The 27,290-nt window shown below is 47.8% G+C and overlaps 1 long non-coding RNA gene across 1 annotated transcript in view; it reads left to right on the forward strand.

The window, feature by feature from the left end:
- LOC145532589 (uncharacterized) overlaps positions 1–27,290 on the forward strand; it is a 571,872-nt gene that overhangs the window by 296,929 nt on the left and 247,653 nt on the right. Inside the window, exon 6 of the long non-coding RNA XR_014073407.1 lies at positions 8,643–8,818. This is a non-coding gene — a long non-coding RNA (uncharacterized LOC145532589). The remainder of the gene's footprint in view (positions 1–8,642; positions 8,819–27,290) is intronic.

Genomic DNA, 27,290 nt, shown 5'->3' on the forward strand with positions numbered 1-27,290 from the left:
TACCAGGGAAGCGCTAAATGGCTCTGGAGGGGTTGTCAATTGCAGAGCAGCGATTCCATCCTCTGCTGAGGCGTGGATGTTACTGTGTCCAAGCTCACTCCGCTCACCACCCAATAGGCCAATCAATCCGAGAGAGGAGGTGTTGAGCCAAGGAAGAGACTTTAATTGGGGAGCCAGCAGACAGAGAAGGTGGCAGGCTGGCGCCTCAAAATAATCATCTTGTTGAGGCCTGGATGCCAGGTTCTTTTATGGATCAGAGATGGAGGGAGGTGAGGAAACAAAATAAGAAGATCTTTCAGTTCTTGCAAATATCTCCTAGAATGGCAAGCCTCAGGCAGGGGGATGTGTCAGTTTCACTTCCTTCCAGCCCTTCACAAGTGGGCGGGGTCAGGTTATTTCTCTCTGAGCCAAACAAAGGCACTTTAGCCCAAGGTTCAGGCAGAGGGGGCCTGGGCCAGGATCCTTGAAGCAGACCATTATGTATGCCTATCCAGGGGTTCAGCTGGTAAAGAACCCGCTTGCCAATGCAGGAGACACAAGAGACACGAGTTCGATCCCTGGGTCAGAAAGATCCACTGGAGATGGGAATGGCTACCCAGTCCAGTATTCTTGCCTGGAGAATTCCGTGAACAGAGGAGTCTGGTGGACTACAGTCCATAGGGTCACACAGAGTTGGACATGACTTGAATGCATGCGGGCACATACACATAATAACAGAAGCGGCAAAGTAAGAGTTAAAGTCACAGAAGTGATCCAGTATGGATTCAGAATTAACCCTTACAGTTACATGGATACCAGATCTGGCTGTTTGGAGGGTTCCTTCCTTCTGGCCGTGGTCTAGTTGGCTCAGTCAGGGCTCCTTTGAAGCCTTTTTCTGTTGAATATAGTTGAAAGGATGGCCTTTGGCCTTTGGGATCATGCGGTTGGAAGGGTGTGACTCTGGCAGCCAGGAGTCATCTTCCCCACAGCATGGAAGAAGCCCATTGAGCTAAAAAATGAGACCAAATGCTAGAAAGAAGCCAAGCCAGGACATAGAGGGAGGTCAGGAGGCACCAAAAACAGAGTTTGAGCCTGCCTGACAGTGACGATGCTACTTTCACCCTCATCAGTACATTGGGTGAAAACTTTCTTGTGTTGGGATCACATGCAAATTAGACTTCAGCAAACTCCTGTGATCAGCCTTGCCTGCCTCCCATCAGGCAGGTCATGGGAACCTGACTTTGACTTTAAGTTGGTCCCAGCCAGGGCAAGGAAATGGATATAAAGATATCTTTTAAAAATCTCCCACCCTTTTAGGGCCCACTGAAAGGAACTAAGGGTGCTTTCACTGCATTTGAACCTATGTGTTGGCCAAAAGGTTCATTCAGGCTTTCCCTTTCATAACCTCTTATGGAATATTCTAATGAACTTTTTGCTGTTGTTTAGTTGCTAAGTCGTATCTGACTCTTTTGTGACCCCAGGGGCTCTAGCCCCCAGGCTCCTCTGTCCATGGGATTATCCTGGCAAGAATACTGGAGTGTGTTTCCATGCCCTTCTCCAGGGGATCTTCCCAACCCAGAGGTCAAACTTGCATCTCCTGCATCTCTTACATTGGCAGGCAGATTCTCTACCACTGAGCCACCTGGGGAGCTCTGAACGAACTTTTGGCCAACCCAATATAAGACCCGTTTCCCTCAATTACCTGGGGCCTATTCCCTATACGAGAATGAGAGCCATGGATTGTGACATCCCTTTGGACACTGTGGAGGGGAGGGCTGGCCACCTACTTGGGGGACATAGTCACGCTTAACCCTGCTCTGAACCAACCTCAGTCCCTTTACCCTGACTCATTTCACATGGAGCACCTGTTACATGCTTGACACATCTGGGAATAGAATAAACATGCTTCCTGCCTCACAGACTTCAGGGTCCAGCAGGTGTGGGAGCCTCTGGACCTGAGCCTGTGAAATGACTCCTCTGTCTTTTCTCCATTGCTTAATGCAGATACTTGACGTCCAGACCACAGGCTCTTGGTGGCCCTAAAGGGAAAGCCTGAGACTGTCCCATTCCCAGTATTCCTCAGCATAAATTCTAATGTAGCTTTTCTCTCCCAAAGAAGAGATTCACACCAGAGTTGGGTGTGGACTAGGAAATTCATAGAGCTTTTTTTTTTTTTTTTTTAATTGTCTGTGCTGGGTCTTAGGTGCAGCATGCAAGATCGTTGAGTTGCAGCATGTGGGATCTAGTTCCCTGACCAGGGATCAAACCTGTGCCCCCTGCACTGGGAATACAGAGTCTTAGCCACTGGGCCACCAGGGAAGCCCCAGAGAGTATCTTCTTAGAGAACATCCCAAGTGTCCTAAACAGAATGCCCCTAGAAATATGGGTGGTACAGGCAGCTCAAACAGACTTAGATGGGGCAGGAGAGAGAATGAGAGAGACAGCGAGGAGAGCATGACAACCCACTCCCGTCTTCTTACTTGGAGAATCCCCATGGAGAGAGGAGCCTGGTGGGCTACAGTCCACGGGGTCGCAAAGAGTCAGACATGCATGTCCATATCTCTGGAGCATCTTGGAAGCCAAGGGGACCAGTGGTTGGATCCCGCTCGCTTCCTGGAGTTCTTGCTTGGGAGCCGAGGAGGAGATGCCTGGGGGAGCCATCACTGAGTTTTCAACCTCAACCCAATGCTCTCTCCAAACCTCTTCAATATTGTTTAGGACAGAGGGTGAGGGAGGGCAGCCCAGGGCCCCTTCTTCAGAAGTGGATTATGTACCAGCTGTGGCAATTTGAACATATCCTCATCAACTACTCCCAATCCAGGTGACAGCTCAAAGTGTGTGTTTCATACTTTGGGAGTAATAACTGCATTTTCCTCCCAGATCATACTTCCCTGTGCCTCTCAGCCCTTCGCCTTTCTATTCCCCCACAGTAGCTGGAGATGCTGGACCTGTGCTTTGTGCAGAAGGAAGATCTGTGTAGGAAGGACAGAAGGACCAATTTTAGGGGACTTATTTAGGGAAATGGAAAGAGTATGAAGACAGCCAATCTGGGACCAGAGGAAAGAGGTGCAGGGTGTGAAGGGGGCTCCAATAGCCCGTATCTGGGTCCAAAGGGGCTCCGAGAAGGAACAGCGAACTAGTTTGGGGGCTTATGTCTAGGGACATAAGCTTATGTCTATGGTCATGGCCGTGATGATTTCTTCAGGCCAGAATCTGCAGTAGCACACTGTCCACCTCCCAAGTGTGTGGCAGGAGACCTGCCAGACTGACCACCAGCCAGAGCCAGATCTCCTAGGAAAGACCGAGGCTGAGACACCCCTGGAGAGATTCTGGTTAAATGCTCAAGTTGGGTCAAGCTAGCTTTCTGCAGAAGGGTACATGAGATGACCCTCTGAAAACCAGAATTTGTAGAAATGGCTGAGAAACATCTTTGAGACCAGTCAGTCCTCACTGGGGATCAACCGGGTGTGCACACAGATGGCAGGTGGAGAATGGGTGCCAGGGAGCATCACAGGGCCTTCATTTCGAAGAGTCTTCTCACCCTCAGCGGTCCCTACCTCCTTGACTGTGACAGTCCCCTTTTAACTCTTGCATTTTTCAGTAATCACTGTAATAATAACACCATTTAGGCTCCCCAGATTTGTAACAATCCCTGATTACTAGTGGAATTGCTGCTTTGTTCACTTGCGTCACAGAGAACCGCCGAAAATGTCGTACTTTTGGAGTCCTTGGCTTTGTAAATGACAGCTACTGCAGAATATTTGTAAACACATTGATTTCCTCCTCAGGAAAATGTGGGTTTTGGGTTTCACTTGATTTGAGACCTGACTTCTTTGATGGAGTAGTAGGTGGTGTATAGCGTGCGAGATGTTGAGGAATTTCCACCCAACTGCTCACCGCTTGCAAAGGCTGAGGCCTGCAGGGCTGGGACCAGGTCCTCTGTGTTGAATACCTGGCTCATGGCAGGTGCACAGTTGAAGTTGCTTGAACTGTAGGACTCAGTCCCTGACCGCTGACTTCCGGTCCAGAGTAGATTCTTTGGTAGATCCCAGAGAATAAATGGCAGCTGCTTCTGAGGGACTGCCTACACTGGATGTGAATGCATCAGGGTCCCGAGCCCCCAGCTCCCGGCTTATGTGGCAGAGACCCCACCATCTCTGGCTTCTTAGGTGTCAGACTCTATCTTAATCTGTTTAGGTTGATGTAACAAAAATGTCATATGCTGTGTGGTTTAAATATTATAACACACATGCGTTTCTAATGGTTCTTGAGGCTGGGAAGTTCTAGATCGAGGTGCTGGAAGATTTGATGTCTGTTGAGAATCTGTTTCCTGATTCATACACAGATGGCTGTCTTCTGGCTGTGTCAGAGGGAGCTCTCTGAGTCCTTTTTTTATTAAGAGGATTTTTTAGTATTTATTCATTTATTGGCTGTCTTCGTTGCTGTGCACAGGCTTTCTCTAGCTGCAGTGAATGGAGGCAATTACAATGTCTTCTCATTGCAGTGGTTTCTCTTGTTGTGAAGCATGGGCTCTATGTGTGTGGGCTTCAGTAGCTGTGACTCACTGGTTTAGTTGCCCTACGGCATGTGGGATCTTCCCGGACCAGGGATCGAACCTGTGTCCCCTGTGTTGGCAAGGGGACTTAACCAGATTCTTAACCACTGGACCACCAGTGGAGTCCCCTGTGATTCTTTTTTAATAAAGGCACTAATCTCATTCATGAGGGTGCCACCTCCTAATACCATCACCTTGGGGATTAGGTTTCAATCCATGCATTTTGGAGGGACACAGACGTTTTGGTCCATAGCAGATTCCACTGCCTCCCTTTCCAGCTCCTCTTTCCCAAAGCCCCCTTGGGCATCAGGATGTGGTCCAGCCTGTCCCTGTTCTGGTCCATCCCAGGATTCCCTTTCTCCCACATCCTGGACCTCTCTTCTGAATTTGGGGTCATAGGAGTGATGCAGGTGACTTGGAGGCTTTTCAACCTGGAGAGGAAGTATCATTGTGGTGATGGAGAAGAGAAAAGGCATAGATGGGGCAGAAGGGAAACCTCGTGCACTGCTGGAAGGTTATTTTATGAAAATATATCCTTGCTCTTAAAAAAACGGAACTTATTTGGAAGGCATTCACCTTGAGGTGCTTGAGAGCCTCCTGGTCCATTTGGAGTGATCTATCATTGGCATGGCCAAAAGTGCAATTTTGTAAAATATATAAATTTATTTATTCATTTTTGACTGTGCTGGATCTTCATTGCTGCACAGGATTTTTCCTAGTTGTGGTGAACGGGAGCTACCCCCTAGTTGCAGTGCACGGGCTTTGCATTGCGGTGGCTTCTCTTGTCGCAGAGCATGGGCTCTAGGGTGCGATGGCTCAGTAGCTGCAGCTCCCAGGCTCTAGAGCACAGGCTCACTAGTTGTGGCGCACGCGCTTGGTTGCTCCGCGGCATGTGGGACCTTCCCGGATCAGCGATCGAACCTGTGTCTCCTACATTGGCAGGCGGATTCTTTACCACTGAGCCACCAGGGAAGCCCCAAAGGTGTGCTCTTAACCAGTGTGTCCTGGAGCTGGCTTTGATTGGGCAGGACAGCTGATTGTACACATCTCTGCATTCAGAGATGTCAGACTGAGAGTATTAACACCACAGACATCTGCAAACACCACAGATTAGCCCCCCATCCAGAGCCAGCTATCAAACCTTTACCAGCACGCCACGCTTCTAACTGACCTCCACTTAACCCACCTTGTGGTGCTAACCAGTGGTCTTCCTTTCCTCTGTAAAACTCGCTGACCAATGCCCTCGTCCTTCTGAGGCTCCCAGCTGTTCCAATCATGGAAACCGCATGCTTCCCAAGAGTCAATTATCCTTGTCCCAAACCTGTTCAATGCAAAAATTATTTGTTATAGCAATTACAGAATTAGGTAAATATTGCAGTATTGATGGAATATAAGTAGGAAGGTAATAGAGTTGTCATTTCCATGGAAATTAAGTTGAATGCTTGGGAAAGACTTAATAAAGGCAAATTGCTTATAAACTGCTGTCAAATTGAGTGCAGGCAAAGCACTGTGAAATTTGGGGCGAATTCATTTTTTTAAGTTAAAATGGAATATTGCAGGTGTGCTTGTATCATTTTTTTGTGATTCCATGCTTTAACTAACTTTGTGGTGATGCTGGGCCATTGGTCCCAATGTTGTTGGCTAAGAGGATTCACCTGTGACTTGTGCCATCTGATCATTTCAGACGTGCTATGGCTTTATTTTAGGCAAAGATTTAGCCTTTTAATCTTTGCTAGTTTGAGGGTTTCTCCTTGTCAATTACGTGGATCAACCTAGGACTGCCTTGTTCATCTTCCACCCATGGCTTCCCTACTTGCAGCCAGTTCACTTCTTTCTTACACCTTCTTGTTCTGTCCTCCCCAGCCTCTGCTCAGGCAGCTTCCACTGTACATCTCTTCTTCTCTCTTCCAAGTAGGTTGGCATCCTACTCATCCTTCCAAACCCAGCTCCAGTATCACTTTCTCCACCTTGTTCTGATCCACCGGCTAAAAGCAATCTCACTATCCTCGACATTCTCAGATAACTTTATCCATGTCTTGCCAATGATTTAGGACTTCCCTGGTGGCTCAGATGGTAAAAAGCGTCTGTCTACAATGTGGTAGACCCGGGTTTTATCCCTGGGTTGGGAAGATCTTCTGGAGAAGGAAATGGCTACCCACTCCAGTATTCTGGCCTGGAGAATTCTGTGGACTGTATAGTCCATTGGGTTGCTAAGAGTCGGACATGACTGAGTGACTTCACTTTCACTTTTCACTGCCAATGATTTGGATGACTTCTTATGGAAAATTAGCTATTTACATCCTAAGAATGGGGACGTGAGGGGTACGTTAGATATCCTGGAATCCACCACTTTAATTTTGTAGATGAGAAGTAGGGCCAGAACCCCAACATGACTAGCTGAATGTGGTCCACACAGTTAATACTACTTCCCTGGTGGCTCAGATGATAAAGAATCTGCTCTCAATGCAGGAGACCTGGGTCTGATCCCTGGATTGGGAAGATGCCCTGGAGAAGGGAATGGCTACCCACTCCAGTATTCTTGCCTAGAGAATCCCATGGACAGAGGAGCCTGGCGGGCTACAGTCCAAGGAGTTGCAAAAAGTTGGACACAACCTAGTGACTAACATTTTTCACTTTTCACTGAATATGTGAATGCCCCTCCCACCTAGAGTGCAGTCTCATATTAAATATGCTCAGATTGAAAAGAACTATGTATTCATTAGAGAGAATTTGGAAAATAAAAATGATATGAAGAAGAAGAAAGTAAAACCCACCATTGGTCGTGCTATTCAGAGATGAGGGTTTTTTTTAACCTTGAGGGTCATTTCCTTCAGATGGGGTTGAAAGGAAAAGAAATCAAACAAGCCAGTATTATGTTTGAAAAAAAAAAATGCTTGAAGGAAGCCGTGGTTTTTGGGTGAGCAAAAGAAGTGAAGCATTCCAAATGGTGTCCCTCACGCTTCTCCAACTACCCATCAACTCGTGAAACAAGAAGCTGGTGGGCAGACCCCCTGCTTGGCACAAGGGACTCAGAGATGAATTACATATTCTGGGTTCCTGCTCTTGAACATTTCAGAATCCAGTAGAGGCACCAGACACATAAACAGATAATCACAGTGCAGGCTGACAATGGAGAGATGAGCGATTTGGAGGCAGGATGTAATTACACGCAACATTACGTGACATGGATTTTATGGCCTGTAATCGTGGGCTGTGGTTGTTTATAATTTCTGTTATCAAACTGAAAGCCACATAACAATGACTGGGGAAACTTTCTTTAAAGGTGATCGTTCATAAAGAGGAAATAATTGGAATTTCACAAACCAGTAATTACAAAAGCACGAAAGGTTACTAAGGTGTATTTTATCACTGTAATCAAAAAAAATTACAGGGGGACTTTAAAAATGTTCCATTAATTAACTCCATTAAAGGTTACTGTCTGAGATGAAAGATAGATCAACTAAAACTCACACTTAATGAGAAGTTGAAGGGATTTGAAATTGGCAAGTCAGGCAAACTCTGGCATCAAGCGCTTCTTGTCTCTGTTGGTGTTTATATGTTGTTTGACTCCATGATGATAGTTACTTTGGCCATTATTGTCATTGTCATATGCTACAGCCTCTTGTTATTAAGAAGGATATTTTGCATTATTGAATTATTCTAAAATTGTTGTTATTGTTTAGTCGCTCAGTCACGTCAAACTCTTTGTGACCCCATGAACAGCAGCACGCCAGGCTTCCCTGTCATTCACTATCTTCCAGAGTTCACTCAAATTCATGTCCATTGAGTCGGTGATCCCATCCAACCATCTCATCCTTTGTCTCCCCCTTCTCTGCCTGCCCTCAATCTTTCCCAGTACCGGGCTCTTTTCCAATGAGTTGGCTCTTTGCATCTGGTGGCCAAAGTATGGGAGCTTCAGCTTCAGCATCAGTCCTTCTAATGAATATTCAGGGTTGATTTCCTCTAGGATTGATGGTTTGATCTCCTTGCAGTCCAAGGGACTCTCAAGAGTCTTCTCTAGCACCACAGTTCAGAAACATCAATTCTTTGGCATTCAGCCTTCTTTGGCTTTCGTTCCATTAGTCTTGTTTTTATTTTAACCCATCAGGTCAGTTTATTCCTGGATTTGATGCCTTTTGCCAAGTGGAATGGTTGAGGCAATGTCAGAAGGAGGCTGTCAGCCTGATGGGAGTGGATGGAGGCATGAACTGTGAAAAGAAGCAGCTGAAGGAGCCTGGTCTCCCAGAAAAGCACAGTTTCAGATGCTCCTGACTTCTGAGGATGGTGAGTAAGTAATCAGTCTCTCTTTATCCCCCAGGCACCATGAATGTATTTCTCTTCTAGCAGAGGCAATTTGGAGTAGCTCTTGCTCTGTATGTAAAGATCAGCTTTTTGTGTTTTTTTTTTTTTGGAGAATAGCAGCTGCTGCTCCTGGGGGAAATGCAATTGTGAACTGTGTTCTCATGCCTTGACTGCGCGCATGTACTTCCTGATTCTGGTGCCTCAGTGTTCTCTTCTGTAAAATGGCAGTATTGGATAAGATCACATGGTGGTGTTAGTGGTAAGGAATCCACCTACTAATACAGGAGGTGCAAGAGATGCTGGTTCAATCTCTGGGAAACAAAGGGAATTAGCTATATACATACATATCTCCCCTCCCTCTTGAGCTTCCCTCCCATCCCCACCTCTCACCCCTCTAAGTCATCACAGAGCACTGAGCTGAGCTCCCTGTGCTACACAGCAGAACCTATTTGCAGGGCAGGAATAGAGATGCAGCCACAGAGAACAGACTTGTGGACATAGTAGGGGAAGGGGATGGTGGGACGAATTGAGAAAGTAGCATTTACATGTATACACTGCCATGTGTAAAATAGCTAGCTAGTGGGAGGGAGGGTAAATCCTATCCTGTGATAAGTGGGAAACCACTGAAGGCTTTAAACTAGAGGAGAAACATGACTGGAATTATATAATGGGAAGAATTCTGATAGTCACTTAGAGTAAGGGTCAGCAAACATTTTCTGTAAAGAACCCACTTGTAAGTATTTCCAGCTGTCTTGAATAATCTTTTGGGCCCGAATGATCCTTTGCTCAAGGAAAACCATCAGTGTGTAGCTTTAGGTTAGGAATCTAGACAGTATCAATTCTCTCCGGTGATGGATTTGCTTGAGACAGTGTGGTTTCCTGGACCTAAACTCCTCTGTTTGATTTGGAAACATTTGTCTCTGTCATAGGCAGAGGGGCTCTGCTCCAGATTTTCTTCTTTAGAGAACTGTTTCCTTTGTAAGTAAGGTTGAAGCTGCATTTATGCTTAGATAATCCTCCTTATTCGAAAGAAGCTGTGGAAGATTTTAGGAGCTTCTCTGGAGTGGAGAGGGATGGGAGAAGCTTGATCCATGGTTATCCATGGCTTTGCAGAGACAGTATGCAGAAGCCAAGGCCAGCTTCCACAAGGAACAGTGTGAGACTCTGGGTTAGCCGTGTTGCTTCAGGACCCAGATGACGAAGTGAGGCTTGTGGTCATTGGGGCAGGTTCTTCTGGGTCATAGTCTTTGGGAGAATAGGAGCTGGCATCTGGGGACTTCTCCAGGAGGACTTCCTCGTAGAGGTGGTGGAGGGGAGGGTTGAAGGAGACATCACGCATAAGAACCAGAACTGACTCCCTCCAGGCATCAAAGGTCACACCTCGAGTCTCTGAAAAACACTCAAGGTACATGCAAGGAGCCCTGAAGAACTGCATGGGCAGGAAGGGATCCCACATCATTATTTGGGCATTAATAGAAATGTGACCTCAATTTGGGCTTCCTTGATGGCTCAGCGGTAAAGAACCCCACTGCCAATGCAATCCCTGGGTCGGAAAGATCTCCTGGTGAAGGAAATAGCAATGCACACCAGTATTCTTGCCTAGAAAATCCCAGGGACAGAGGAGCCTGGTGGGCTGCAGTGCATGGGGTCACGAAAGAGTCAGACTCCACAACAGCAACAACCTCAATTTGCAATCACAGATTTTGGATATCGAAACATATCCATGGACTTTGAAGAAATGGCCCCAGGACAGGACATATTCCATATCACAAATGTTGAATACGGGAAGATAAGAAACAGTACCTGTAGCTTGGGGTGCTCCCTGTGTTGTCTGCCTGCCCCTCCACCTCTCCTCACTCACCTCCTGCCCCCACCCCCATAGGCTCATCTCTATGACTCTTGCAAAACAACTGGTGATGCAAATCAGGAAAATGCCTGCACTGTACACGTCAAAGAGAATCTGATCCTCCCAAGGGAACGAAGGAAAGAGAAGTGCGTCCTTTTCTGCTGGTAGAGAGACGCTTGCCTTTTCTTCCTCCCTCCAGCAGGGATCAACAGGTTTTCTGCGGCCTCACTGCAGCTGAGATGTTGGCTCTGAGGCCTTCATAACATGAACACATAATTACCAGCAGGGAAGGGTCGGTGCTTTACGGTCGTCGGCTTTGGGGGCCTCCTTTCAATTACCGAGCAGAGCTGGGTCATAATGGAAAACGGGCACCGTGCCATTCGTGTGAGAGATCTTTAAAGATGAGGCTTACTGGGCTGCTGTCCTGATTGATTTTTGGGGTATTGTTGTCACACGTTCCTTCCAGGCCTTCACATTCCTCTTGATTTAACCTCCTCAGAGAGTAAATGAACTTCAAAGGATGCCTGGTTCTGATTGATTCATGGATCAGTCCAGGTCTTTGGCCTGGGCTCTTCCTCAATCCAGACCAAGGGCTTCTGGGGTGAGAAGGGCTGCGGGACTCGGTGGATCCGAGTGAGGGCACTTGGGCAGCGCTCTCTTCAACCCTGAGACTGGTGGAGTTCCCTCCTCAGCTGGATCTGCAGGGTCCTTTCCTTCTTCCCAGCTTCCTGTGTCCAGCTCCTGATGATGCCATATCAGCGGAAGGAAACAGTGTTCTGAGATGCAGGAGGTCTGATCTTCAACACTGGGTGCGCTAGCGTGGCAGACCATGTAAGAACTTCCAAACCTGCTTAGAAGGCCCTTTGGAGGGGCATGTAGGTTCAGTGTCTGAAGAAAAAGGACAGCAGGCTCCACGTCTGTCCATTGGGCTGCCCCCCTTCCTGCCGCACGCACCGCCTGGGGTACGCCTGCTTTGTTCTTAACCCACGTGTTGTTGCTGAGTTGCTCAGTCATGTGCGACTCTTTTCGACCCCAAGGACTGCAGCACGCCAGGCTTCCCTGCTCTTCACTATCTCCTGGAGCTTGCTCAAACTCATGTCCATTGAATTGGTGATGCCATCCAACCGTCTCACCCTTTGTCCCCTTCTCCTCCTGCGTGGATATTCCAATCAGGTGTTCATTTCTGTGTGCAACCTGGAGCTGGGTGCTCTGGTTGTGAAAGACGTAAGCTGCTGCTGTTGCTCTGGTTCTGAACTCATTCTCTCTCCCTCAGGCCATGGCAACAACCTCCTGACTTCTGTCTGTTTCAGTCTTGTCCCCTTTGGGCCACACTCGTCACTGCCCAGTGCAGAGCTGCTGAGCTCCCTGACTCCAGATGCTTGTTCACCTCATATGCGGTGAGGTTTGGGGGGCACTGCTGAGCTAGGATGTGATGTGAAAGTGCTCTCTGGACCCATGCAGTGCAGTGGGTATGGACTGTCAGACTAATTTTTCTAAGCTATCAATCTTCCCTTGTTACTCCTCCATTAAGTCCTTAAGGGCTCCCCAGTGTCTGCAAGACTGGACCCGAGATCCTTAGCTTGTGTGACACGTAGCCTCCCAGACCTGGCTCTTGCTGCCTCTTCATCACCTCCCACTTGCCCAGAGCCCTCAAGCTGTATCCTTCAGCCATCCCAAATTCTTCTTAACTTCCAGATACTGATGGCCTGGATTGTCCTCTTTGCCCTGTGCATTTGCAACCACCCCTCCATTCCCTCAAGACCTAGCATCACCTCCTCCTCCTCTCCTTACTGTCCTGTAAGCCTTCTCTCTGAACCCTGTGCCTCTAAAACCTGTATCCAAAGCTGTACTACCTTCACATGAGTACAACTTGGTCTTCAGAAGGGGGAGCAGACTATCTTATTCATCACTGTACCCTCCCAGGACTTCCTAGAGGTGGTGGAGGGGAGAGCTGATGCAGACATCAGGTACAAGAACTGGAACTGACTCCCTCCAGGCCTTAAGGGTCACACCCCGGTCTCTCAAAAACACTCAAGGTGCATGCTCAAGGAGTCCTTGAGACCTACATGGACAGGAAGGGCTCCATCTCACTATTTGGGCATTAATGGAAGTGTGACCTCAGTTTGGGCTTCTTTGATGGCTGAGGGGTAAAGAATCCCCCTGCCAATGCAAGAGACGCGAGTTCAATCCCTGGGTTGGGAAGACCCCTGGAGGAGAAGGAAATGGCACCCCACTCCAGTATTCTTGCCTGGGAAATCCCATGGACAGAGGAGCCTGGCGGGCTACAGTCCATGGGGTCACAAAAGAGTTGGACAAGACTTAGCGACTCAACAACAACAGCGACCACGACTACCATGAGTTCAATTTGCAGTCACAGAGTTTGGAGATGGAAAGATATCCGTGGACTCAGAATTAATGACCCCAGGACTGGACGTATTTCATACAATAAATGTTGAATACAGCAAGATAAGAAGCTGTCCTTACATAGCTCGGGGTTCTCCTTGTGTTGTCCACTCCTTCCTCCAGCCCCCCCAAAGGTACATCTCTTTGAGGCTCTTGCAAAACAACTAGCGATGCAAATTGGGAGAAGACCTGCATTCTGCATGTCTAAGAGAATCTGACCCAGAGCAAGCATACAGTGGATATCTGAGGAGGCAATAAATGAAATGTACAATAGCCTGAGGCCTCTGGGACCTTAGCATTCCCTTGGGGAGACACCCCTCCCCTGGGGAGACATTGTCACAGGACATGCCATGCTGTGAGCTGTGGGCACTAAGATTACTCACAGAGGGGGAAGGCTGTAGGCAGGAGTCCTCAGGGATTCTTTTCTGTGATCCCAGAGCTTAAAGGAACCTCAGGGATCACTTATCTCTATTGCTTCATCTGCAGAGGAAGAACTTGAGGTCCGGAGAGAGAAAGAGATGCGCCTGAAGTCACTTTGAGGGTTGGCTGCCAAGTGAGTAATAACATCTAAGCCCCTTGATTCCCAGTCCAGGATTTATATAGAAAGACCCTTCGAGCTGGGACTATCAGGCGTTTTGATGTTTTCCTGTAAGTAATTTAGGGTAAGGGGTATAAAACAAAACACAATTTCGTTACTAAATATTGATGGCTGCTACTTAGAGAAGATTGCATATGATATTTTCAATTAGATTCTCTTTATCTTCCTCGAGAAGCTTTTTTTTTTTTTTTAAAGGACAGGATTGTAGTGCGTTATGAACACTGACAGCTCCGGTATTCACATTGTGCTTCTGAAGGCATCAGGGGGTGATAGGGATCTATCAACATAATCCTCTAAAGGAACACTGTGCTCATGTCAGATGAGACCAGCAGGAATTGCTGTCTTGGCATTCCAGCAGAAACATCCTCAAGTGCTTCTCAAAGGGTGTTCCATCCATTGGTGCTTCCTGGGCATCCATGCTGCCCAAATGTGGTGGGGTGGGGTTGGAGGGTGATGCATGGAGAGCCTGGCTCTGATGTGGGGAGAGGGAGATTTCAGCTGGAGGGGCCAACCGAGACTCTCTCTGTAAGGGAATTCCAAGGATCAGGGTGTCTTGGACTCACGGGGCTGCCAAGAAAAACAACATCTAATACATCACATGTTTGCCGTGTGATCAGCCCTGTGCTCAGGGCTCAGCTGGCATTCTCTTATTTCTCATGATAATCCCACAAGTTAAGTGTTATTATTATTCCCTGGTATTGGCAGGGCTCTAAAATGGCCCCAAGATCCCTGTTTCCTGGTCTATATACCCACTCCCGCCCCCCGCCGCATAATCCCCAGGACTGTGACTGTGTGACTGTGATGGATTTTATTCTCCTGATCAGATATGTTATAGCAGGATAGGACGGACTTAATCACTTGCACACATGAAAAGTGGAAAAAAAAAAATCTGAGTCTTGAGGTTAGAGACAGAGGAATTTAGAGATACAGAGTGTGAGAGGGAGCTGGTGTGGGGAAATTTCTGCTGACTTTGAAGATGGAGGGACCACACGATAAGAATCTGAGCACTTTCTCTAGTAGCTGAGAAACATCCTTGCATGGTAGCTGAAAGGATGATGGGGGACCTCAGTCCTGCAATGCCTGAAAGACTTGGCTGCCCAGACTTACAAAGCTGGGGCGTGAAGGAGCTGCGATTTGAACCCAGGTCATCTGACTTCTGTGTGAATATTCTTAAACACTACTAGCCCAGCAAGTAGGAAGCTTGTTCACATGGGATTTGGCATAGCCTCTGGGTGCAGTTTGTTGGATGGCATCACTGATTCAATGGACACGAACTTGGGCACACTCTGGGAGATAGTGAGGGACAGGGAGGCCTGGTGTGCTGCAGTCCATGGGGTCGAAAAGAGTAGGACACAACTTAGCGACTGAACAACTGGATGTTGTAGCTGCCTTCCTTCCTTTCCCCGGCTCATGAATCACGGTCTTAGAGCGCTGCTGAAACTAACGATGGCGTGCGCTAGGTGCAAACCCCACTTTCCTACATTGCGATGCCTTCTCTGCACTGTCAACACCGTACTGAAAAGATAAGGCTGAGGGAAACAGCCCAACGGAGAAGAGCTTCCTTGAAGAGACCATGTTCCTGCAGCGGCTGTGACACAGAGTGGCTTAGGCAGCTAAGTACAAGAGAGCTGAGTCTCAGAAAAGGCTGGAAACACCCAATAGCCTGTGCTCTTCAAACTTGATCTTGCATTAGAAAGACCTCAGGAACTTATAAAAATTCCATTGCCCAGACCAAATGTGTGTATGCATGTGTGCGTGCATGCTTATGTGAGGAGTTGCTTCAGTTGTGTCCAACTCTTTGTGACCCTATGGACTGTAGCCCACCAGCCAGGCTTTTCTGTCCACCCCAGATCAATTCATTCCAAATCTATGTGAGTGGTACCAGGACAGCAATACCTTTAAGATTCCTCAGGCAATTGCAGTATGCAGCCAAATTGAAGAATAAACTGACTTACAAGGTCAGCTCAGGAGGCAGAGGGCAGAACATCAAGGGGAGGCATGGGCTTTTTTTTTCACACTGAAGAGGAGGTATCTTTTCTTCCTCTATCTTTTTTTTTCTTTTCTTTAAGTATTGTTTATCTATTTGGCTGCACTAGGTAACTTAGTTGCGGCATGTGGGATCTAGTTCCCTGACCAGGGTTGGAACCTGGGCCCCCTGCATTGGGAGTGCAGAGGCTTAGCCTCTGGACCACCAGGGAAGTCCTAGCGTGGGTGTTCTTGACGACTTGTGTCATTCCTGTGCTGGTCTGCTGGCTCCGATGTTATTTCCCAAACCCTTACTGTGCTCACTTTGTTACTCCAGGTGAATTTTGTTTCAAGTTCTGGATGTGGTCAGAGCAGTGACTCCAAATGCCCACAGCACTGCCAGCGTGGGGCTCTCATGACCCACAGTCTAGGTGGAGCTGTGAGGTTTGGGGATGCAGGGAGCCAGAGTTCTCAGGCTTAAACACATCACAGGCACCTGGAAGGCTTGATAAAACACAGACCCCCTGGCCCCACCTCTACGGTGTCTGAGTTGTCTGGTCGGGGCCCAAGGGTTTGCATTTCAAACAAATTCTCAAGCGACAGGTGACACTTCTGCTGGTCTAGGGGACCATGAGCTGTTTGGAGCTCAAGGTCCTGGGCTTGAAATCAGACATTTACTACTGTGACTTCAAAAGAGTGTTTGGAAAGAAGCCTGTTATAGGGAGTTAGGGAGTGGGTAGAAGCTAAAACTAGAGGAATAGGTAGAGGGATAGATGACATGTTTGAAGTATTTTGTAAGACGTGAAGGAAGGTCACTGGCTGAGAACTAGCAGGCGAAGGGAAAGATGATTTTCCTAAAGTTCTTGTGAAGTAAGTTCTAATCAAGACTCTTCTGCCACGCCTGGCACACAGTAGGTCTTAATAATGTGCCTTGCCTCCCCTGATGGCTCAGATAGTAAAGAATCCACATTCAATGCAGGAGGCCCAGGTTCGACCCCTGGCTCAGGAAGATCTCCAGGAGAAGGGAATGGCTTACCCACTCCAGTATTTTTGCCTGGGAATCCTATGGACAGTGGAGCCTGGTGGGCTACAGCCCATGGGGGTCACAAGAGAGTCGGACACGACTGAGCGATTAACACACTTGTCTTGAAAGTGGGGAGAATCGATCATATTTGAAAAGTAGAAGAGGGTCCTTGTTGACAGGAAGGAAATCGAGATTGGAAAATGGAAGTAGCTGAGGAAGAACAGATCAAAATAAGACAGGATGGATGTGGTTTTGAATATCGGCAGAGAAGGCAATTTTCAAGCTCAAAGAAAATTCTTTGGACTGGATGGAGGAACAATAGGGGAGGAGAGGAAAGTAACATATATATAATGGACTGTTACTCACCCATAGCTCTCTGTATCCTATTGGTTCCATTTATCTAGAGAACTATGACTAATACATGAAACTTAGAGCTGACCCCACTGTATTGGCTTACAGCATGTAAATAGAGGCGTGTGGTGGGTCCTGGTAGGATGAACATCCAACTGAGGCCGGTCTTGGGTGGGGCAGAAACTTTGATGCTGTTAACCATAGCGTCCAGCAAAGGGGTTGAACGAAGGTCCTAGGACAGGGAAGGGGTTGGAGGGTAAAGGGGTAGCTGAGGAGGCAGCTGAACCAAAGATGACATGATCTACCATTTCCCCCATGAAATGCTTTTTTTTTTTTTTTTTTGGCCTCCATTTCATCTGTAAGTAGTGTTACTGGATAATATTTTGTAATGCTTTGTATACAATAAAACTTGCATTAACCAATTGCTCAAGGGAATGGGAGTGTTGTGGTTAATTGAATTATCTGATTAACTGAGAGTTAATTAACCAGAAACCCTTTGTAGTTCTAAGCTATACTGCAAATATTCCAACATATTTAAGTTTTCTACTAGGGTTTGGAAGGAAAAAAAGTCAAGGAAGGGGACTTGCCTGGTGGTCCAGTGGTTAAGATTTCGCCTTTCAATGCAGAATATGAAGGTTCATTCCATGGCTGGGAAACTAAGATCCCACATGCCTCATGGACAAAAAATAAATACATAAAACAGAAGCAATATTGTAACAAGTTCAATAAAGACTTTAAAAATGATCCACATAAAAAAAATCTTTTAAGAAAAAGTCAAGGAAGAAGGGAAATGAAATCAGGTTTCACGAAGGATCCAGTGTGCATTTGGTTCTTTATACAAGGGCTGTTACCTGATTTAATCCTTGTAACTATTATACGAACTAGTATACGAACATTATTATCCCATTTCATAGACAAGAAAATCTACAAGTACCTTAACTATCAAGACTTCCCAAGTGGCGCTAGTGGTAAAGAAGCCACCTGCCAATACAGGAGATACTGGAGACGTGGGTTTGATCCCTGGGTTAGGGAGATCCCCTGGAGGAGGGTATGGCAATCCACTCCAGTATTCTTGCCTGGAGCATCCCGTGGACAGAGGAGCCTGGAGGGTTATAGCCCAGAAGGTCACAAAGAGTCAGACAGCACTGAAGTGAGTTAGCATGCATGCATGCCCCTTAACCAACACTGAATGTAGCTTTGCTGATTGAGAACATGGCCGGGTTTCAGAGGCGTCTCTGGGACATCAGCGATAGAAGATGGTCCAGTCCAGTGTGGATTGTGGAGTTTGTCAGCCCCACATATAAACTCTGGTCCTGATTGCAACAAAGCAGAGGGTAACCTATACGGATGTGAGTGTTGGGTCATAAAGAAGGCTGAATGCTGAAGAATGGATACTTTTGAATTGTGGTGCTGGAGAAGACTCTTAGTCCCTTGAACTACAAGGAAATCAAACCAGTCGATCCTAAAGGAAATCAACCATGACATTCATTGGAAGGACTGACACTAAAGCTGCTCCAAGACTTTGGCCACCTGATGGGAAGAGCTGGCTCACAGCAAACGACCCGGATGCTGGGAAAGCCTGAAGGCAAAAGGAGAAAGGAGGGGGCGACCAGAGGATGAGATAGTTAGATAGCATCCCTGATTCCGTGGACATGAATTTGAGCAAACTCCAGGAGATAGTGGAGGACGGAGGACCCTGGTGTGCTGCAGTCCATGGGGTTGCAGAGTCAGACAGGGCTTAGCAACTGAACAACAACAAAAGCCTGTCAAAGAACTGCAAGCATGCACTCTGAGCAAATCAAACTGGGTTCAAATTCTTACTACACCTTTTTCTGGGTGGTGTGATCTCCAGCCAACAATTTGCCCTCTTTGCTTCTTGGCTTCTTCGTTGGCAAAATGTGCCACCACCCAGCTTGCAGGACTGCTGGGGGCCAGAGATGGGTCCTGCATGAACTGTAGCTGTGGTTACTAACATCCACGTGGCCCACAGTCACAGCCGCATTAGGGGAGCAGAGATGGACAAAGATAAAGATGCAGTAGAGAGATATCCATCTCCGGATGGTCTCTGATGCTTCCTTTATACTAAATCTCTGATGCTAATCTAACTCTCTTGTTCTTTCTTTCTCTCTCCTCAAAGTATGATGTGAAAAGCCAGTTCCCGAAGGTACATATCCGCTAATTCTGATTTTATTGCACTGGCACGTCCAATGGAAAAAAACACAGGGAGTGGGAGGGCAGCAGGCCTTGTTACCCACTAAATCAAGCATTAGTTTGGTGAAGTCACCAGCCTCCAATGTCATCATATTTTTTAGGGAATGAAAAGAACAGTTCTTTTCACTCAGAATGCTAGATTTACATTGCTTTCACTTAGCAAGTGAATAATTGATAAGCTGGGGCATATTAACATTGAACAAAAGAGCCCAATAGTACAAGGGTCCTGGGAAGGCTGCCTAAATCAATATACACTCATGAATTTTGAGTGCAAAAGGTTGAACTGAGAAAGAACACAGATTTAGACCTCCATTAATATTTGAAATACACTCTGCTCACGAGAGGCTCACAGGAGCCCAATGTTAACTGAAGGGGCTTCAGAGAAATGGCTTCTGAACAAATTTGAAAGCGAGAGATTTTCCTCTCCAAAGATTTCACGAGAAAAATCAATCATCTTTGTTGTCTCCGCTGTCAGAAGGCATCTATTAAAAATCTAATTAGAGTATTTTTACCAATTAAACATACCAATGCAACACTTGTCCAACTCAATGTCTGTAATTGCTAGAAAAGCGAACGCATCACCCTCTGTGATCAAGCCAGATATGGTAAAACGTTCCAGCCACTCCTGCAAGCTCCATCCTCCCCAGGCAGGAGCCAGCCTGAAAATTTGATTAATCTAAACATTTTGTAAGTTGTCAAAAGAGCTTTCTTGCCTGATGCCTCATGGTCACTCAAAGTGCCAGCCCGACTGAGGCCAAAATAACATCATCAGTCACAATTTGCTTCTGAAATGCCTCCTGCGAGGCTCCCAATTTGAGCGATCAAAGCTGGAAATTTTAAACCAAGTGGGAAAATGCTTCCAATCTTAATGATTCATTGAACCCAGCGTGCTGCTGGAAAGTCATCTAGAGTCTCCGATATCCTGGGCATGCTGCTATGGCCATTGAGGACGTTTGCATATTCTGATATATTCTGATATTCTAATGACACTCAAGGAAACCATTTTCTGTGGGTAAAGGGATCGCCTTTTAGAAGTCATGAAATAGGGCTTCCCTGGTGGCTCAGGGCTCAAGAAAGAATCTGCCTGCCAGTACAGGAGACACGGATTCCGTCCCTGGTCGGGGGAAATCACACATGCTGCTAAGCGACCAAACCTATGCACCAGCTACTACAGAGCCTGTGCTCTAGAGCCCACATGCCACAACTACTGACGCCCACATGCCCTAGAGCCCATGCCCTACAACAAGAGAAGCCACCGCAATGAGACGCCCTTGCACCGCAACTAGAGAGTAGCTCCTGCTTGCCACGTCTAGAGAAAGCCCGTGCAGCACTGAAGACCCAGCACAGTCAAAAATAAATAAATCAAATTACTTTTTAAAAAATCATGAAATAAAGTCAGTTTCCTTCCTTCTCACAGCTGGAGGGAGTCTGACTGAGTGATCATTTCCTCTAGCCTCTAGCCTTCCACAGAAAATAGCAACTCCTCCAGCCAGACTCAGACTCTGCTTGCATATCTCTCATGCTGGTGGACTCACCACATTTGTGAGACAGCCCAGTCCATCCCGAGACATCTTTCAGAAGGAAGCTTCTTATGTTGAGCTGTGTACAACCTGCATTTTTAGAAATTAGGTCCAAGAAGATGGTGCCTATACCTCTTGGATGCAGAGCACTGTTCACAGAGCTGGATTGCCAATACCGCTCTCTTCCCATGGAGCAGTTAATTTGGAGAATAATTCAGAGCATGTGCTCATTACTGGGTCTTAAAAGAAAAAATTTGGCCCCTCCACAGTATAGATGGTATTTGTTCTTTCCCCTGGAATTCTTGTGCTGTATATCTTCATTAATGAATTAATGAAATTTCCAGTTGAGTGGTCTTCAGAAGAACTGATTTTTGAAAACTCCCCTTCTGCCCATACACATAGTTTTTCCATTTTCCCCTCCAATATCCTAATTAACAAGCAAAGGAATGTCAAGGCTCTGGCTCTTAGAACTGCTGAAAAAGACTGAGAGTCTCAATTGGGAGTCACATTGAAAGATAAAAGACATTACCTCCAAATTCTGAGAAGTTTTTTAGTGAGGACCTGGAACGTGCCATCATGAGAGCAATCACCATGGCTTGGGCCTCTGTAATCCTCCTTTTAAGTAATTATTTGATACTTTTACCTAGAGAAAGGAGAGAAACTGCTGCAATAGAAAAAACACTCGATAGAGTCAAGAAGATCAGAGGTTTATTTATGGCTCTACCAATTTCTAGCTGTGACAATGTGGGTGAGTTGCTAAAGTTTTTTGCAGGGGAGTTTCTTCTACTGTACAACTGGGATAAAAATTCCTAGCTCACCAGATTATTAATATAAAGTGAGATAATCCAATGACTTAGCGTGGTGTATTGGTTAGCTAATGCTATGTAACAAAGTACCCCAAACTCAGAAGCTTAGAAAAAAGCATGTATTATTGCTTACACGTTGATATGTCAGCTGACACATCTGCTAGCGTGGGGCCAGGCCTGGTTAGTCTTGGCTGGCCCGGCCCACGTGTTTGTGCTGAGCTGGGGGCAGGCTGGAGGATTGATTATCTCAGATGGCTTCATTTACATGCAAAGTTGGCTGCTGGGCAGCTGGGGTTATTGGATATCTCAGCCTCCAGCAGGCTAGTTTGGGCTTATTCACATGGTCAGGGCCCAGAAGAATGGCGGAAGCATGCCTAGCTTTTGAAACTGGTACCATGTCACATTCTGTTGGCCAATAGAGTCCACCTCTTGATAGGAGGAACTTTAAAGTGACACTGAAAAGAGCAGCCACTCTTGCAGTGAATCTGTTCCACATAATATCTGTTGCAAGTATTCTGAATATGGTAGCTTTTCAAGACAGATTTCCCAGACTGCACGTTGCAAGGATTGATCTTATCTGTAGCCCTCTTAAACTGTTCGTTGCTCAGTCATGCCCAGCTCTTTGTGATGCTATGGACTGTAGCCTGCCAGGCTCCTCTGTCCATGCAATTCTCCAGGCAAGAATACTGGAGTGGGGTGCCGTTCCTTTCTCCAGTGGATCTTCCTGACCCAGGGATTGAACCCAGGCCTCCCGCATTGCAGGCAGATTCTTTACCAGGGAAGCCTCTTAGAGAAAGCGTATAAAAACCGTCCTTTCGCAGTCTCCTCCCTTTATCATTTTATTGTTAACATTAGTAAGATCTCATAGTGGTAGTTTTATTAGAATCTGTGAAGTGGTAGAGGCGGGTGGATCTGGATCAAACCACTCATGGTAGAAGGTGGACAAGTTCCTATGTCACCTGGAGTGCAGAGTGGAGAGAGCTCCGGGTCAGACCTATGTCATCTCTTGCAAAGATGAAATCTTGGCCTTCAGGACCCTGCCACTCTTGACCTGGGAAGGACCTATTGTAATCTTCACTCCCGGAAGGGGATGGACATTCTCAGGAGCTCCTGGGTTCTGGACCTGATGTCAGGCTCCATCCATTGAATCCTTATCTGGACCCTGCAGCTTCTCCATCGTGTGTGCATGCTAAGTTGCTTCAGTTGTGTCCAACTCTTTGTGACCCTACAGACTGTAACCCATCAGGCTCCTCTGTTCATGGGATTCTCCAGACCAGTGTACCAGAGTGGGTTGCCGTGCCCTCCTCCCAGGGGATCTTCCCAACCTAGGGATTGAACCCGTGTCTCCTTCATTGCAGACGGATTCTTTACCGCTGAGCCACTGGGGGAAGCCCTCTCCATCATTCTTCTCTCTTACCGCTGCTGACTCCGAGGCTTGGAAAGCTAGGGTGATTTATAAATGGCCAAGCTGAACTCAGGGAAAGGCAGCTTGAAAACCTGGCTTGTTCCTTCACACCTCACTGCCCCCGAGGTCAGTGGCAGCAAGTACATGACAAAGAAGGAAGAGGAGCGATCTTTGTGAATGGCCAACCACGTGTTGGACACAGGAACTTTACATCGCTGTCACTTATCATCCTGATTGCCCTACTTCTTTTCTGCCTATTTCACAGATGAAGAAAAACAGGTTCAGAGAGGTTACGTTACCTGCCCAAGGTTGCACAGGCAGGAAGCAGCAGGGCTGAGATGAAGGAATAGGGCCGATTCCTCACCACCACTTGGCTGCAAGACCATCTTTGAACCACAAGAGAAGGAGGAAGCTCTCTGTCTATGAACATCCCTTAGAATGCAGGCTACTCGCTCCCTAGGAAAGATCCTCTGTAACAGTCTAATAATCCCTAGGAAATGGCCGACACTCTGGAGTGTGGGAATTGGCTGGTTAATGTGGTGCTGCCATCAATGGGGACTCGGATCCCAGGACAGCACAGGCTGGATGAAAGCTGTCACTCTGGGTCTTCACTCTAGGGAAGCACTAGGGGACAGATGACCCAGGCCTGCAGAATTGTTCTTGGCTCTGCAACGCCCTCTGATATCCTTGGCATCATGGGGCTGATCAGCATCCCCAGTAGAGGTGGGGTGGAGTGGGGCAGGCATACCAGAGACTCAGTGGGAGCTGTCGGGGGAGGGGGAGAATGGATTAATCCTGGGGATTCAATCACGCAGAGAGAGGATGGCAGTGACAGCCTCAAAGCAAGACTGGCTGCCTCAAGCCCCACCAGCTTAATTACACACCCCGGCTCCTGCCACAAGCCCCTTCTCCTCCCACCCCTGCCCGCCCCCTCCATGGAGTTCCCATATGGCCACCCACCTGCCTGGCTCATACCAGCTGCTTCCTTTCTGCTCTGCCCACTCAGCCCTGCCGTGGTGGCCCCCAATGCTCTCAGAACTGCTTCCCTGAGCCCTGGGTAGGGCTGCACCTACGCATCTCTCCCTCTTCAGGTGGTCGATGCTGCCCTGGTATCAGAAACCCCAAGATATAGACCGGAGAGGGGTCTCATCTCTGTCGCACCTATCTGCTGCCTGAACCTCTGCCTAGAGTGGGCTTCTGACCTGATTTCTGGCACCTAGAGAGGCCCCCAAATTGTTGGCTCAGGCATTCTGTCCTCTTCACCTGCTCTTGGAGACCTGCCTCCTACCCCCACCCCCAGCTGCCACAGAGCTTCTGAGGACCCCTCAACCTTGCCCTATTTCAGAGCCTGGTCCCCCTCTGTGCCCAGGACTCCACACTCAACCTTCTCTCTCTCCCACCAGCCTGTTTATTCCTGAGCGCGGGGACCTGGGCTGCTCTTTGTACTCAACCTGGTATCCAAACCCCAGCAGATGGGATGGAAAAAATCCCCTCCCCCAGACTCTTTTCCCAGCCCCAGCCAGCATTCAGCGTCCCTCTTGGATCCCTCAATTTGTATGCCCTTCGTCACTTCTGCCATGGCTGTCTAAAATGACGTCGCAAGAGATTTGGGAAGAAAGACGACGTCACAGGGCCCCATCAGTGAGCAGTTAGCACGGAGGCTGTCAGGAAGGACTTCTTGGAGATAGGAGCCTGGAGCGAGGCAGCTGGGACAGGGGTTTGGGGAAAAGATGGGGGGAGGGCTCTGGGTGGGGAAAGATCCGGAGGGAATGAGCTTTCCTGGGATGGTGGAGTTGCAGTGTGTGTGTGTGCGTGCGCGCACACACACACATACAGCTTTGTGCCCACACTGTGTATGTGCAGGGGCACCTGTGTGCATATGCATATCTGTGCATGTAATTGGTTCATATATGTTTGTGTGTATGCCCATGTGTATGTGTGCATGTGTGTATGCAGGCATGTGCACACATGTGCATGTGTGACTGTGCATGTGTGTGTGTGTGTGTGATGGGATCAGGATTGAGAAGCCAGGTTGCTGAGAAGCCAGGTTGCTAGGCAGCCAGTTGCCAGATCTCTAAGTGCCAGTCTGAGCCGCCTCACGTGGCAGCAGCAAGCCCATGGAGAAGCTAAGTGAGCAGCGGCTCCCTCCGCATCCTGGCTCCAGCCTGGCTCTCTCCGCAGCGTGCGGCCTCAGTTTGCAGGACTGGGGCCTAAACCCCCGAGGTCAGCTGCTCTGTCTCCACCTGGCTCCAGGCTGACCCCCGAGGAGACCTGATGACTTGGCCTCTGAGTTTTCTCCTGGGTTCTGGGTCTCCTCTCCACGCCTGTCCTGGCCAGGGATCTCCCCATCCACCCTCTGCTCCTAGCTCTGCTCTCTGGTTGGCTGTGTTCAGTGCGACTCCCCTGATGATGGCCTTTGAAGGCTGAAGACACGTCCCCATTCCTACATATGGCACCTGCTGCCTCTCTCTCAGACGTTTCGAGCCTCCCGACCTCCCCCTCCCCTCATGCTGCCAGACCCAGCTGCACCTGAACACCTGAGTCCACGTCTTTGCAACTTTTTTCCTTCCCTCTTTTCTGCTAGAAATGCTCTTGATTGCCTGGTGAAATCCTATTATCAGCTCAGAATCACCTTCGCTCTGTAGCCTTCCCGACCCTGGCAGGCAGAACTGATTTTTCCTCCTGGGAGCATCCCGAGGCCTCACGTCATCGGGTCAGCATTGACTTTTCTCCCTGTGCTCTGGACCATCTATCTTGGCCTGCCTTCTCTTGGCAGCCTGCTGGCTCCCCGGGGTGGGGGCCCCTCCTGACGTCCCCACAATGCCTGGCACAGGGCGGTACACAGCAGGTGCCTGGTTGGTGCTGGCAAGAAAGAGGGACCCGCCGGCCAGGCAGGGCCCCCTTTGGGGCACTGTCCTCCCTGGTGACTCACAGACATCCCGGGGTGGCTCTGGTTCTTGGCCGAGCTTCCCTTTCTGGGTCTTATTATATTCTGATGCTGGGTCTGGTTCACTCCAATTATTTTCACAGTCTTGGGACTTGCATGTGCTTGGGACTCACACATGCAGCTTTCTGAAGTCTCGCTAAACCGCAGTCTCTAGGGGCTGTTCTTTCCTGGCTGAAGTTTCTCTTCTATCAAATTTCAGGACCACATTGTAATTCCATATGGCAGTATTCGAATACAGTGGGTCGTGAGCTGGTGCCAGGGTGCAGGGGTTCACACATTGGGATGGCCTGGGGGGAAAGGGGCTGTTGGACCTGAGGCTAAGGCGGTGTAGGGTGGTGGGTAAGGTTCACAGGCAGAGGCGGCCCCCGCAGCTGCGGGAACTTGGCAGGTACCTGTTTCTTATCTCCAAAACGGTGTCAACATGGTCCCTGCCTCCCTGGGTCACACGAGGTTGCATGAGATCAGACGTGCCGTGTGTTCAGTGTCAGAAACAGAATAAACCCTCAAAGTTAAGCTGTTGTCATCATGAGCGTTGTCAACGTTGCTTTTCATTGTGTCCTTGACATAGAGCTTCTCTGAGCTGGATTTCATTTAAATCCCTACATCTGTCATTGACGAAACACATTCACATGAAGAATCTGATGAAATCACAAGGCTGATGTGGGAGGAGGGGGATGGAACCCGGGGGTGTTGAGGTCCAGGCTGGAGTTCTTTCTTTTCACCCAGTGCTGGCGTTTTGGACCCAGGGCACTCCAAGATTAAAGCAGGTGAGAGATAGGTGTCTATTGTGCGTCTCCCTGTCTTGGCCAGTCCTGGGGCTGCGTAGCCCCATTGCCTGTCCACATAAGACACCTTTGGTGCAGTGACCAGAGGAGAACCTGGACCCCAAGGAATCTCTACTTTATTCCAAATCTTTGTTCTTCTCGTGTGAATATCACCAAACTCTTCATTGGGCTCAAGGAGTTTTATTTGTTAGCTTTTTATTGGCATATAATTGATTTACAATGTGTTACTTTCTGCTGTACAGCAAAATGGATCAATTACACATATATCCACTCTTTTTAGATTCTCTCCCCTATTGAGTAGAGTTCCCTGTGCCATATAGTAAGTCCGTATTAGTTATCTTGGAGAAGGAAATGGCAACCCACGCCAGTATTCTTGCCTGGGAAATCTCATAGACGGAAGAGACTGGCACAGTACAGTCCATGGGGTCACAAAGAGTTGGACACGACTTATCGACTAAACAACAATGTTAGTTTGACTTATCGACTAAACAGCAACATTAGTTATCCATTTTATATATATATATGTGTGTGTGTGTATATATATATATATATATATATATATATATATATGGAGAAGGGAATGGCAACCCACT

This window comes from Giraffa tippelskirchi, chromosome 13 (assembly GCF_054371585.1).
Source record: "Giraffa tippelskirchi isolate mGirTip1 chromosome 13, T2T-mGirTip1v1.2.pri, whole genome shotgun sequence".
NCBI lineage: Eukaryota > Metazoa > Chordata > Mammalia > Artiodactyla > Giraffidae > Giraffa > Giraffa tippelskirchi.